This window comes from Micromys minutus (genome assembly GCF_963924665.1).
Source record: "Micromys minutus genome assembly, chromosome: 19".
Lineage (NCBI taxonomy): Eukaryota > Metazoa > Chordata > Mammalia > Rodentia > Muridae > Micromys > Micromys minutus.
Genome location: NC_137954.1, coordinates 42,260,264 through 42,272,034, shown reverse-complemented (window position 1 = coordinate 42,272,034; position 11,771 = coordinate 42,260,264).

Here is an 11,771-nt window from a genome sequence, read left to right as displayed (position 1 = left end):
TAAACTAAATATTAGACCCAAAATATTAAAATACAGATATTAAAGCCAGGTGAGGTAGCTGACACTTGTAATTCCAGCAACTTGAAGGCTGAGGCAGAAGGATAATTGCTGGGTAAAGATTTGCCTCAGCAATATAGTAACTTTAGGAGAAGCTTAAAATACATATTGAGACCATGTCTCAAAGAAACAATGGTATATAATAATATAAATACTCCAAAAATATAAATATAAGTATTATTTAAGCATAAATTTAAATTTTCTTTTTTACAAACAATGTTTTCTCCTGTTAAAAGCATTAGTTGCCCCTCCGGCCCACAGTGAGGGCAGGTTCTCCACCACCAGGACTGAGGATATCTACCTACAGGAAGCTGAGCTCAGGATCAGCTGCACAGGGTCATTTCCACATGGAGCAAGGGTGAGCCTAGGGCACAGGTCCCGGGAGGTCACACCTGGAGTTCTCATAGCACAGGGAGGACTGTGCTCTCTGAGAAAGGGTCACTTCCGGCCCACAGTGAGGTCTCTGTCTCTACCACTGGGACTCAGGATCTGCCCAAAGGATGCTGAACTCCCAGATCAGCTGTACAGGTGCTTTTCCATCTGGACCAAGGGTTAACCTGAGGCAAAGGTCTGCCAAATGTCCTGCAAGAAAACACCAGAAGTTCTTGGAGCACAGGGAGCTTGTGCTCTCTGGAAAACAGTTCTTTTAGGCCAACAAAAAGATCTGTGTCACTACCATTAGGACTCAGGACCTGTGGACAGAGGGCTGAGCTCCTAGAAAAGCCTCGAAAGAGCTCTCACACCTTAGGCCAGGAAGACAGAATTGAGTCACTGCCATCAAAACTCACTGCCTTCCCACAAAGAGCCAAACAAACATCCAGAAACAATCTCTCACCTGAGCCCACGGGCCTTCAGACCCACACGAGAGACAAGCGTTAGTCAGAAACCAAAAGATCTATAATCACTGACTATAAGATGGCAAGAGGAAAGTGCAAGAACCCAAGCAATGGAAACCAAGACAACTTGACAACATCAGAACCCAGTTCTCCCTCCACAGCAAGTAGTGGATTTCCCAACATTCCAGAAAAACAAGATTTAGACTTAAAATCATGCTTCAAGATGATGATGGAGATCTTTGAGAAGCACATGAATAACTCCCTTGAACAATTACAGGAGAACCTGGAGAAATCACTTAAATAACTACAGGAAAACATAAACACAGATGATGGAATTGAAAATGAAATAGATGAAAAAAAAAGAAATCACAAAAAGAGACAACTCTGAAGATAGAAAAACTAAGAAACAAATAAGGAGTCATAGATACAAGCATCACCAACAGACTACAAGAAATGGAAGAGAGGGTCTCAGGGGCTGAAGACAACATAGACAGCATAGACAAAACAGTCAGAGAAGATTCGAAAACCAAAAAGTTCCTAACCAAAAATGTCCAGGACATCCAGGACACAATGAGAAGACCAAAATAGGAATAATAGGAATAGAAGAGAGCAAAAAGTATCAACTAAAAGGCACAGTAAATATCTTAAACAAAATAGTAGAAGAAAACTTCCCTACCCTTAAGAACGAAATGACCATGAACATACAGGAAGTCTACAGAACTCCAAATAGAATGAACCAGAAAAAAATTCCCAACACATAATAGTCAAAACAACAAATGCTCAAAACAAAGAAAGAATACTGAAAGCAGTAATGGGAAGAGGACAAGTAACATGTGAAGGCAGACTAATCAGAATTACACCAGACTTCTCAACAGAGACTAAGAAAGCACTGGACAGACATCATGAAGACTCTAAGAGAACACAAATACCTACCCAGATTACTGGGCAAAATTCTAAATTACCATAGATAAAAAGACCAAGATATTTCAGGAAAAAAACAAAATTTACCCAATATTTGAATGTAAATACAGACCTACAAAGAATAATAGATGAAAAATCCAACACAAGGAGGGAAACTACATCCTAGAAAATGCAAGAAAACCAAAAGAAGAAAGACACACAGACAGAATTCTACTTCTAACAGCAAAAATAGCAGGAAACAACAACCACTATTCCTTAGTATCTGTTAACATAAATGGGCACAATTCCCCACATAGACTGTCAGACTGGATACATAAAAGAATTCCGTATTTTGCTGCATATAGGAAAGTCATCTCAGAGACAAAGACAAACACTATCTCAGAGTAGAAGGCTGGGAAAAATACTTCCAAGTAAATAGTCCCAGAAAACAAGCTAGAGTATCCATTCTAATATCAAATAAAATAGATTTTCAACCAAAAGTTATCAACAAAGATAAGGAAGGACACTTTTTACTCATTAATGAAATAATGTATCAAGATGAACTCTCAATCCTGAACATCTATGCTCCAAATAAAAGAGCAACCACATTCATAAAAGAAACACTACTAAAGATCAAAGCATATATTGCACCACACACAATAATGGTGGGAGACCTCAACACCTCACTCTCATCAATGGACAGATCGTGGAAACAGAAACTGAACAGAGACACAGCGAAATTAGCAGAGGTTATGAACCAATTGGAATTAACAGACATCTACAGGACATTTCATCCTAGAGAAAAGAATATACCTTTTTCTCATCACCTCACCACACTTTATCCAACACTGACCATAGAGTCGGTCACAAAAAAAGTCTCAACCGATATAAGAATATTGAAATACTCCCATGCATCCTATCAGATCACCATGGACTATGGATGATCTTTAATAACAACAAAGACAAAAAAAAGCATACATACATATGGAAGCTGAACAATGTGCTACTCAAGAATAACATGGTCAAGAAAGAATAAAGAAAGAAATTAAGAATTTTTTACAATTTAATGGAAATGAAAACACAACATGCCCAAACCTATTCGACGCAATGAAAGCAGTACTAAGAGGAAAACTCATAGCTCTGAGTGCCTCCAAAATGAAACTGGAGAGAGCATACACTGGTAATTTGACAGCACACCTGAAAGCTCTAGAATAAAAAGAAGCAGATACATGTAAGAGGATTAGATGGCAAGAAATAATCAAACTTAGAGGAAAAATCAACCAAGTAGAAACAAAAAGAACCATACAAAGAATCAATAAAACCAGGAGATGTTTTTTAAGAAAATCAACAAGATCGATAAACTCTTAGTCAGACTACCTAGAGGGAAAAAAGAGAGTATCAAATTAACAAAATAAGAAATGAAAGGGAAGGCATAACAACAGAAACTGAGAAAATTCAAGAAATCATCAGATCCTACTACAAAAGCCTATACTAAACAAAACTGGAAAATCTAGAAGAAATGGGCAAATTTCTAGGCAGATATCAAATACCAAAGTTAAATCACTATCAGATAAATCATCTAAACAATCCCATAACACCTAAAGAAATAGAGACAGTCACCAAATGCCTCCCATTCCAAAAAAAAAAAAAAAAAAAAAGCCCAGGATCAGATGGGTTCAGTGCAGAATTCTAAAATACCTAATACCAATACTATCCAAACTATTCCACAAAATAGAGACAGAGGCAACACTACTCAACTCATTCTTCAATGCCACAGTTACTCTCATTTCTAAACCATGCAAAGACACTAAAAGGAAAGAGAACTTCAGACCAATCTTTCTCATGAACATTGATGAAAAAATATTCAATAAAATTCTTGAAACCAAATCCATGAACACATCAAAACAATCATTCACCATGATCAGGTAGGCTTCATCTCTGGGATGCAGGGATAGTTTAATATACAGTTAATAATGGATCCATTAAGGAATCCACCATATAAATAAAATCAAAGAAAAAGCCATATGACCATCTCACTAGATGCTGAGAAAGCATTTGAGAAAACTCAACACCCCTTCATATTAAAAGTGTAGGAAAGACCAAAAATCCAAGGCCCATACCCAAACACAGTTAAAGCAACATACAGCAAACTAGTAGCCAAAATCAAACTAAACCGTGAGAAACTTGAAGCAATCCCACTAAAATCAGGGACTAGACAAGGCTGCCCACTCTCCCCCTACCTATTCAGTATAGTACTGGAATCTCTGCCAGAGCAATTAGACAACAAAACAAAGTCAAAGAGATACAAATCAGAAAGGAAGAATTCAAAATATCACTATTTGCCAATGACATGATAGTATACTTAAGTGACCCCAAAAATTTTACAGCTAATAAACAGCTTCACAGTGACTGGATATAAAATTAACTCAAACAAATCTGTAGCCTTCCTCTACTCAAAGGACAAACATGCTGAGAAAGTAATTAGGGAAAAGATACCCTTCACAATAGTCACAAACTATATGAAATACCTTGGTGTGACCCTAACTAAGCAAGTGAAGGACCTGTATGACAAGAACTTCAAATCTCTGAAGAAGGAAATTGAAGAAGATATCAGAACATGGAAAGATTCCCGATGTTAATGAATTGGGAGAATCAATATTGTAAAAATGGCCATCTTACCAAAAGCAATCTACAGATTCAATGTTATCCCCATCAAAATTCCAATTCAATTCTCTATAGAGTTGGAAAGATCAATTTTCAAATTCATCTGTAATAACATAAAACCTAGAAAATTATTCTCAACAGCAAGAAAACTTCTGGTGGAATCACCATTTCTTCCCTTAAGCTATATTATAAAGCAACTGTGTTAAAAATCGCATGGTATGGCTATAGAGATAGGCAGGTAGATCAATGAAACAGAATTGAAGACCAATGGTAGACTGAAGGTTCCTTATATAGATGTCAATGATCTCATAACCAAGAGAAAGTTTGACAACCACTATAGCTATTAGGAGTTGCTTATAGGTGGCACTAAAGGGTCATAAATATGACTGTGGGCAAGGTAGCAGTGGCAGCAGTCTATGGTGATTTGGTCAAGGGACATACACAGGCCTTGATGGGTTTCAAGATTGACACCATCATCGTGGCTGCCATGGTGACAACCATGGACAAAGCCAGTAAAGAAAGGAAACATCTTTGTCACCACCACAGGCTGTGTTGATATCATGTTTTGAGAGCACTTTGAACAGAAAACGGAAGATATCGTTGTGTTTAACTTTGGACATTTGTAGATTTATGTTAAACCAATACATGATTAGACAGGGAGAGGAGGTGGAAAAAATAAGAGGAAATGGAAGAGGAGTCAGAGGAGAGGGAGGAGAGGATAGAACAGGAACGGGAGGGCTGTTCATGGTAAGTGATAAGGGATCTCCTAGGAGGGGAATAGAGTGTAGTGGTAAATCTGCCCAAAATAGACTCAAAGCTTGTTTTTCCTAATTACTGAGTTGTGTTTTCATTGAATGGGTTTATTTGGGTTGAAGAGGAAAATGCAACAAATTGATGATTGGGTTAAAAAGGACATTACAACAGACATTTCTTACTATTAATTAATTTATTCACTTCACATTGCATTTACTGCCCACCCTCCTCCCAGTTCTTACTGACACACTCCCTCCCCCATCTTGGTCCCCTTCCTCTCTGAGAGAGTGGAGCTACCCCCATTTCCTTCAACCCTGGCACATCAAGTCTCTCCAAAGTTAGGCGTGTCCTCTCTCACTGAGGCAAGATAAGGCAGCCTAGTTAGGACAAAGGGATCCACAAACAGGCAACAGCTTAAGGGACAGCCCCCACTCCAGTTGTTGGGAAAACCACATGAAGATAGAATTGAATATCTGCTACATATGTGTGGGGTGCTAGATTCATCCCATGTATGATCTTCTGTTGGTGGTTCAGTGTCTGAGAGCCCTTAAGGGTCCAGGTTAGTTGACTCTGTTGGTCTTCCTGTGGAATTCCCATCACTTTCAGGGCCCTTGATCCTTACTCCAACTCTTTCATAAGACTCAGTGAGCACTGTCCAATGTTTGACTCTGGGTCTCTGTATCTGTTTCAAACATTTGATTTGGATATGGAGATTGATGTAAAGTGGTTCACCGAGAAAACTGTGTCAAAAATGAACATCAAGCCCCAGGTAGACCACTACTTGCTGAAGAATAGGTACTGCATTATCCTGCTGATTGAGAAACTGGTGGTCAACCTCAGCCGTTGCATAGGCTGCCCCAGCTTTGTGATCAGCAACTCCTTCACAAATCAGATGATGGTACAAAATGAGCTGTGGCTCCATCCGTACAAGTACTTTGTTGGAGTTCACTTCCTATACCCAAAACACAAGTTGAACAAAAGAGTAGGTTCAAAAGCATACAAATTAGCAACTTTTCTCCATACTGATAAGGAATATGCCAATAAAGAAACCAGAAAAAAATAGTGGTTTATAGATATTCCCATAAAACTATGACAAAAATTAAATCTAACAAAGGGGGTGAAAGATTTAAACAATGAGAACAAAACTTTAAGATAATACAGTATGGAGAGACCCCATCCATGTTCTTGAATAAACAGAAATAATATTATGAAAATATTAATATTATAAAATAGGTTGTTAAAACAACAGATTTAACACAATCTTCATCCAAAGTCTGATGATGTTTTTGTTTGTTCGTTTGTTTGTTTACAGAATAAGGGGAAAATTCTAAGGACATTATGGGAACATAAATGATCATAAACAGCCACAACAACACTAATCAGAAAGTCATTATTCTGGAAACACCATATTACCAAACCTCAGACCTTACAACAGAGCTACAGTATCAAACACGGCTGAAGACTGATACAAAAGCAAACTTGTGGAGAAGAAGGAAGGAACAATGGATACAGAAATAAACACACAAATACAGGTACCTAATATGTCAAAAATATATATTGGATGGGGAGTGGTCTCTTCAAAAACCTTTCTGGAAAATTGGATCCGTATATAAAAATAAAGTTAAGTCTCTAATTTGCATCTTGGACTAAAGTAAATTCTACTGAACTAGAAACTTTGATATTAAGCCAACGGTTTTGAATGTTTTAAATAAAATACAGAAGTACATTAAGACACAAGCATAGACAGGGATTTCCTGGGGGAAAAAAGAGATGCCAATAGCACAGGAAATTGTCTTAAAACTAGTAGAGTTTCATGAAATTAAAAATCTCTTCACAGGAAAAAATGTCATTACTATGAAAAGGCTCAGAAAACAGTTCTGAAAAGAAACTAATTCCTATAATCTATGCAAAAGCCCAAGTATTCACTCTAAAACCCAAATCATGTCATTAATAAATGGGTTAAGGAGTTGAATAGACAGTTCTAAAGAGAAGAAATGCTCATTGCTAATAAACATTTGAAAATATATTTAATATCTTTATCCTTCAGAGAAATGCAAATAGAAGTTGTCCCGATATTCCTCCTTGTCCCAGGCAGAATGGCCATCATAACAGTGATAACAAATGCTAGTAAAGGTAAAAAAGCGAAATATGCTACATGTAGGAATGGACACTTGTCCTAGTCGGGGTTTCTACTCCTTGTAAAAAACATGAATACCAGGAAGCAAGTTGGGGACAAAGGGGTTCATTCAGCTCACATTTCCACATTGTTGCTCAACACCAAATGAAGTCAGGACAGGAACTCAAACAGAGCAGGATCCTAGAGGCAGGAGCTGATGCAGAGGCCATGCTGGGGTGCTGCTTACTGGCTTGCTTCCCCTGGCTTGCTCAGCTTGCTTTCTTATAGAACCCAGGTCTACCAGTCCAGGGATGGCATCATCCACAATGGGCTGAGCCCTCCCCCTTATCACTAATTGAGAAAATGCCTTAAAGCTGGATCTCATAGAGGCATTTCCTCAAGGGAGGCTCCTTTCTCGGTGATAACTCCAGCTTGTGTCAAGTTGACACAAAACCAGTCAGTATAAGACAAATGAAGCAACTATGGAAAGCAATTTGCAGGATCCTCAAAAACTAAAAGTAAAACTACCATGTAATCGAGCTACATAACTTCTGTGTGAATTGCTGAAGGCTTCTAAGTCAGAATACCAGAAAAATAACAGCATGTCCATGACTCCTGCTACACTACCCACAATAGCTATGTTGAAACCAGTCTAGTAATTGATTAACAGATGAAGGAATAAAGAATTCCACACAAACTGACAGTGGGATTTTATTCATCTATTAAGAAGAACAAAAATCTGAAACTTTCAGGAAAATGAGTAGAATTGTAGATCTTGATATTAACTGAGTATCCTAGATTTAGGAAAGCAAAATTGTATATTTTCTGTTATGTGCAAAATCTGTATTTAAATTTTAAATGTATGTATGTATGTATGAAGCATGCATATTTCTGGGGGGGCACATTTAGTATGTAAATGTAAATAACAGACTTGATATGTGAAAAAGATGTCTAAAGAAAGGCAAGGACAAAATTATGGGGTACATGCAGTATTAGATTTCCCTGTTGAGGGAAAGTGGTATGAACAGGAGTGGGAAGAGCCCCCTTCTGGAGGCTCAGAAAACAGCACAGTCTAAAAGGGTGATGAAAGGTTTTAAAAAGCAGAAGTCTGGGAGGACTGAGGCAAAGCAGTGCTTTCTAGACATGAGAGAAGCCCTACACTCGTGCACACACACGGCAACGAAAACCCAGCAACTGTGGTTGCCTGCACAAGGAGAATTTATTCAACAAGCTATCATGCAGGAGTAAGCGTCTTCTGCCCACAACCTGAGTCACTATTGATAGTGGATGGCAGGAAGAGGAAGGAAAGTCACTTTTCTTTAGAGGTGTGATCACTGGGAGGTCAACCATGGTGGATCGCCCTACACGCACGAGTAAACAAGCAGCGCAAACCGGATACAGTAGAACTTTTTTAAAATAAAAAATGGAGTTAGGAAAAATCTCATTGAGGCAGCTTATCCTTTTCAGTTTTTAAAGTGGTCGAATGAATGAATGAATGAATGAATGAATGAATGAATGAATGAATGAATACAGCCACACTCCCGGCACGGTGAGCACTGCCCAAGTCTAACCCGTGTACACACTCTGTCCAGGCAAACAGTCCCCCCTCTGCACTCACAGTCCGCACTGATCAGATCCCACTGCCAGACCTGTAGAGGAAACAACACACGGACTCAGAGTCCTTAAAGATGAGACATTTTTCAGTCAGCAGTTAAGGAATTACATTATAAAATAATCAGTTCTCCGGACATAGTTCTGGCTGTCAGGAACCTGATATACAGGCCAAGCTGACTCCAAGCTTATAGTGATCCTCTTGGTTTAAGCAAGTGTTTGGATTATGGGTATGCATTATTGCGGGGGTCAGGGGGCCAGCTTCTGCGTGGCCTTCTTTTTTGTTGCGAGTTCCTCTGAAGTCAGCAAAGGGAGAAGAGCAGCAGCAGAGGGTAAGACTTTTGTCTGATGAGATACTTAGGGTTGCTGTATAATAATAAAAAGTTTATTTCTCTAAGTCTAAGTTACTTTGCTGCTGTAGCTGACCTGCCTTCTGTGTTCCCCTGAGGTCAGAAACTGCAGGCTCTGGTACTTCACACCTCATCCTAAAACAGCCTTTCTTCTGCCTCAGCAGGAACTGCGCAGCTGTAACTTTCAGCCTGCTAGTTGAACAAAAAAGAAAAGGGGACTCTTTGAAAAGTGAATTTAGCCTTTATTTCCTTCTCTTTCTCTTTCTCTCTCTCCCTCTCCCTCTCCCTGTCCCTCTCCCTCTCCCTCTCCTCTCTCTCTCTCTCTCTCTCTCTCTCTCTCTCTCTCTCTCTCTCTCTCTCTCTCTCTTTCTCTCTCTCTTTGAAGTAACAACAAATAATTGGGGGGGGGGGGTTACCACAACAAGAGGAACTGTATTGGTCACAGCATTAGTAAGGTTGAGAACCACTGGTCTGGAGAATTTCAGATTATGTCTGTATATTCCTGAGATTGCTTTTGAATCTGAAAATAGATAAACCTTGGATGATATTTCAGATCTATAGTTGCTTCAAGGAAAATAGTTTTATTTTAACTGTCTTAAATTTATCAAGGTTTCATATAAGATTAATTTTTAAAAATCTAAACATTAATCCCATATATTATTTCAGAGGAATTAAGAGGGAAAATTACAATCCAGTCAAAGTTTTTCTCTTTTTTCTTTTTTCCATGGAGTGATTTACTTTATAACAAACCCCATCCCGCTCCATACTGCATCTACATGGTTTCCTTCCATTGTGACTCATGTTATTTTTATACAATAACATGAATAGGATACATGAATCAGACAGTTTATGACTGATAATATGTTCTTTAGGAAGAACCTGTAGAGAAATGTGTAAATATCTATGCAGTCATGGTTTAGCATTTATTTCTAAGTCATAAAAAGTTTTCTATGAAAATTCTTTAAGAAAAAGGGCAAAACCAAAAGGATCCTAAGTGGGCCAAGGGAAATTTTCACTCCTCTCTTTGTACTCAACACTTATACATCTTTCAGAAGATATGGTCACATGATAAAATCTTCATCACAAGTTTACACATAAATTCAAATCATAGCCCAAATGAGAAGTTTCCAACAGAGAATGTTTACATGTGTATCCGTTAGGAGTAATTATCGGGCTAAACCTTCAGCACCTGTCACAGCTCCACAGGGTCCTGGACAGTTAAAAGCCATAACCAAGTTATTAGTTTATTTGTATAAATAAACCCCAGTCAGTATTTTATCTTCTGCCCTAGCATCTATAATAAATAGTAGTCCCCTTTTTATGACCTTTGGTTAATGGTTTTACGACCTCTTAGAATGTGCTCTGAGTAGTAGGAAGTCTGGTTACGATCTAGGCATGGGAGACTGACAGAGTTCCCATTGCGGTTTTGGCGATCAGAAAGGGATCTAATCGCAGTCCCACTATTAAAAAAAGCTTAATAAATACTGGAAAATTTGAGGAATTATCATAGGATCATCATAAAGAATTGAGAAGTCATCTATTTGTCTATAGAGCATCACTAAGACACAGTACATCTTCATTGTTTTGCAGAGATCTGCTCAAAGGGATGAGCAAATTAATAGTGATTGTTATAGGTTTAATAATAACAGGAAATGCATCATAATAGCAGAAACCTTTTCTAAATGATTTTCTCCTGGTCCTTGCCTATAGGAGCAAATGTGTAGTGGATGATTTATTAATTCAAAGCAGACTCACCTCAGGAAGATCACCTGTTACCTATTAGCTTGTGCCATGATGATACTGACACATTATTACATTCACCCAGGAATCTTTATTTTGAACAGATTAAAATATAAAAGGCTCCACCTGCATTTTGGACATGGTAATAGCCATTCCACAAAATGGATGACAGACATGCAAGTGCATTTAAGTGAGCAGTAGTAAAGCTGGGAATACAGCAGCCAAAGGCTTTCATTGGCATCGCATAGGATAGCACGCATTTGCACTAGCTCAAAGTTTTATTTATCTCAAGACACAATGCGTATTCACATGGAGAATATTAAAGAATCAGCTACAACCCAAAGGCTGTAAACTAGATTGAGGGGGGGGTTGCGATGTTTGTTTTGTTTTTAGAATTTGTTAAACTTCAGGTTTTCTGTATTTTTATAACATCCATATTAAATACACAAATAATAGCGGCTGAAGAGAGGCTCAACAGCACTGGCTGCTTTTATGCAGGACCCAAGTTCAAGTCCCAGGACCCACACGACAGCTTAGAACCACCTATTGACTTAATTTTAGAAAATCCAGTAGCGTCTTTTGGGCTCTGCAGACACACAGAACACAAGTGACGTGGGGCCATATCTTCAGACACAAATATCCTCACATAAAATAATAGACTAAAACTAACCTCTTTAAAAGGTATGCAGTATACATAGATGTTCGTTATTGGGTCCAGGGCAAGCAGCCCAAATCTTCAGACCA